This window comes from Stegastes partitus, unplaced genomic scaffold (genome assembly GCF_000690725.1).
Source record: "Stegastes partitus isolate 25-593 unplaced genomic scaffold, Stegastes_partitus-1.0.2 Scaffold21, whole genome shotgun sequence".
In the NCBI taxonomy this organism is placed as follows: domain Eukaryota; kingdom Metazoa; phylum Chordata; class Actinopteri; family Pomacentridae; genus Stegastes; species Stegastes partitus.
In genome coordinates, this window is record NW_007577752.1 from 3635 (window position 1) to 7680 (window position 4046).

Consider the following 4046-nt stretch of genomic DNA (forward strand, 5'->3'; position numbering starts at 1 on the left):
CATTGGTGACTTTGAGAAGGGCAGTTTCAGTGCTATGGTGAGTACAGAAACCAGATTGAAACTGTTCATAGAGGGCGTTGTTGGTGAGATGGGTCTTGATTTGATCTTGAACAGCTCGTTCAAGGATCTTAGAAAGGAAGGGGAGGTTTGAAATGGGCCGAAAGTTATTGAGATCGTCAGGATTTAGTCCAGGTTTCTTGAGGATGGGGATAATGTCAGCCAGTTTGAGAGACGGAGGAACAGTGGATGAGCTAATAAAGGAATTAACAATTCTGGTGATAGATGGGGCGATGGTGAGGAGGCCATGTTTAGTGAGGGAGGATGGGATGGGGTCTAAAATACAAGTGAAGGATTTCATGGAAGAGATGATTTTAATCAGATCAGCTTGGGAGACTGGTGAAAATTTAGAGAGAGGAGAGGTGATGAGAGGAGGGGAGGGGACATGGGAAGGGGGCGATGTGGATAAGGAGTTATGATGGAGTCAATTTTGGATTGGAAGAACAAGAGGAAGGAGTGGCATTTATCAATAGTAAATGAATCTGAGGTGTTATCACTGGGATTGACCAGTTTGCTAATGGTGGAAAAAACAGCCTTTTGGTTATTGGAGCCTGCATGGATGAGGTTTGAGTAATAGGTGGAGCGGGCATGGATGAGGGAGAGGATTTGTAAAGTTGAATGTGGTCCATGTATGCTTGTAGATGAACTGTAAGTCCTGATTTTTTAGAAAGTCTTTCAAGCTGGCGTTTTTGTGATTTTAGGTGGTGAAGATCAGGTGTGAACACGGGTTGCCTGAAGGCAACCCTGGTTCACACTTTTCATGAGAAAACGATTCTTGTTATCCCGAGATAACAAGAAAATTAACTCGTTATCTCGACAAAACGGCGAAGAAAGAACAGTAGTGGAAAACGACTGCTCTCGGCTTCCGTAGTAGCCTTCCCAAGGTCACCAAGTTATTAATTTATTTTGCAATAATCTGAAAATAAAATACCAATAGTCTAGAAATGCTAGTTTCAGTAATCTGTTGGACCAATAGCTGGTTGATTCCTAGCACATGTCAAAACTACCCTCACAAAGTACATACTGTTTCATGCAGTTTCATACAATGGGGACATAATACTTTGCCATAACAACAATCAGTTTCCCTACAGGGCAAACAGATCAATGGATGGCACCACCTCACTTGCCCTACACACAACCCTCATCCACCTGTAGACTCCCCACAGCTACATCAGGATGCTGTTTGATGATTTCAGCTCGGCCTTCAGTTCCATCAACCTGAACAAGCTGGTCAGCAAACTGCAGAAACTGCAGTTTGGAACCCCCTCTGTCTGTGGATCAAAGACTTTCTTACCACCAGACCCCAGCTTTACAGGCTGGGTAACTACACCTCCTCCACCATCTCTCTGAACACTGGTGTCCCGCAAGACTATGTCCTCAGCCCACTCCTCTAGTCTCTCTACCGCCATAGCTGTGTCAAACACTATTTTAAAATTTGCAGATGACACGACCATAGTGAGTCTGATAATGGACAATAATGAAGCTGCATACAGGGAGGAGGTCCAAACACTCTCCACATGGCGCAGGACCAACGTCTTGAACCTCAACACCAACAAGTCACAGCACCAGGATGGTTTATGCAGAATGTTGTATTGTCAGTTTTCTCAGTGCTGTTATTTATAGCTTCCTCCAACTATGTGCACGTAACATTTATTTACATCCTTGTAACAATATATTTCAGTAAGTTTTTTGGATGCTTTCCTCAGATTCTGTTCTGCTGTTTCTATTTCACAGTTTTATTCCTAGACATTGCAACAGCCAGCAGTCTCCTTTCTGAAGATCAGCTTCTGTGCTCCATCTGTTTGGATGTGTTCACTGATCCAGTCACCATACCATGTGGACACCACTTCTGCAAGAGCTGCATCACACAATCCTGGACTGTTAATGTCCACATCAGTGTCCCATATGTAAAGAGCCTTTTAGCAAAAAACCTGAACTTCGAGTCAACACTTTTATATCTGAGATTGCAGCTCAGTTCAGACTGTCAGCCGTAAAAGAAAACAGCAGCTCAGAGGAACAATTTTGCAAGCCGGAGGAGGTCATGTGTGACGTCTGCACTTTAACCAAACTAAGGCTGTGAAGTCCTGCCTGGTGTGTCTAACCTCCTGCTGTGAGCCTCACCTGGGGCCTAATCATAGAGTTCCAGGTCTGAAAAGACATCAGCTGATGGATCCAGTGAAGAACCTGGAAGACAAACTGTGTAAGACACATGACAGACCTCTGGAGGTGTTCTGTAAGACTGATCAGGTGTGTGTTTGTCTGTTCTGCAATGAGGTAAAGCACAAGCTTCATCCCATCGTCCCTCTGATAGAAGAATAGGAAGGAAAGCAGGCTGAGCAGGGAGAAAAACAGGCAGAAAGTCAGCAGAACATCGAGGAGAGACGACTGAAGATGGATCAGATCAGAGCATCAGTGAAGCTCAGTAAGGAGGGTGCAGACAGAGAGACAGCAGCCAGTGTGCAGGTCTTCACTGCTCTGATCCAGTCTGTAGTGAGAGGTCTGGCTCAGCTCATCCACATGTTTGAAGAGAAGCAGAAAAGCACAGAGGCTAAAGGCTTCACCAAGGAGCTTTCACACACTGAAGACCAGCTCCTCTTCCTCCAAAGCTTCCCATCCCTGAATCCTGCTCCTCCCACCAAAGACTGGACTGAGGTCAGAGTTCACTCTTCATATGAGGGGTCTGTGAGGAGAGCTGTGGCTCAGCTGGAGGAGACGCTCAGTGAAGAGGCGAGGAAACTCTACAAGAATATGGAGATGAAGAGGGTCTGGCACTTTGCAGTGGAAGTGACTCTGGATCCTGACACAGCAAATCCCTATCTCATCCTGTCTGAGGATGGGAAACAAGTCAGCCATGGAGCCATAAAACAGAATGTTCCAGACAGCCCTGAGAGATTTTCTTCATGTTGCATCTTAGGAAAGCAGAATGTCTCTTCAGGAAGATGTTACTATGAGGTTCAGGTTAAAGAGAAGACTGATTGGATTTCAGGAATGGCCGAGAGTCCATCAACAGGAAAGACTTCTTCACATTGTCCCCTAAGAATGACCACTGGACTGTTTGTTTGATGAATGGACATCAGTACAAAGCTCTTGCTAGCCCATCCATCCAGCTCACTTTAAAGTCACAGCATGAGAAGGTGGGGGTGTTTGTGGACTATGAGAAGGGTCAGGTCTCCTTTTATGATGTAGATGCTACAGCTCTCATCTACTCCTTCACTGGCTGTAACTTTACAGAGAAAATCTACTCATGTTTCAATTCCTGTTATCATGATGGAGGTAAAAACTCCATCCCTCTGATTATCTGTCCCGTCAATCACACTGACTAGACTAATAGAGAGGATCAACTCACAAATTTGTGTTTGATTAAAACAGTTGATGGCTGAAGGTTGTCATGTGTCAGGTTTTTTGCAATTTGAAGAAAAAAAGGGTGCTGCTTAACGACAAGACAATGATATTATACATACTGTATAATTACAAAAGAAATCAACTGTTCTCAGCCACTGTCTGTGAAAAAAAAAACTTTCCTTCGCTTTTTAAGGATCCAGTTTTATGGTCTTTTGTACTTCGACCACACCACATTTAAAGGAAAATACTGAAATTTTTGCTCCAACAGATAAATCTGACACGTGGGGTTTCTATCTGCTGTATTATTAAATAAATTTTACACACATGCAGGTTTATAGGTTAAACTAGGCACCAGTATATAAAGCACTTCAAATCAAATCAGAATGCTGTTTACATGTTGCTGTGTTAGAAATAATTCAGTTTGTGGAAGCATTCACATTTGTTGTGCAGCTCCACTTTGGACTAGTTTGTTGTCTGTCTGTGTGTGTGTATCTATGATTTATTAATTTTTTCTTACATTTTTGTATAGACCTCCAGATTAAATAGAGCTGCACATACCCACACAACACACCCTCACACCCTGCGTGGTTGTCCGTCTCTAAGTGTAGCCCTGTGATATGACCTGTCCAAAGTGTCTTCTGCCTTTG

The 4046-nt window shown here is 43.6% G+C and overlaps 1 pseudogene; it reads left to right on the plus strand.

Annotated features, from left to right (window-relative positions):
• Positions 1 to 1524: 1524 nt before the first annotated feature.
• LOC103366854 (E3 ubiquitin-protein ligase TRIM21-like) lies at positions 1525 to 3380 on the plus strand (annotated as a pseudogene).
• Positions 3381 to 4046: the final 666 nt, after the last annotated feature.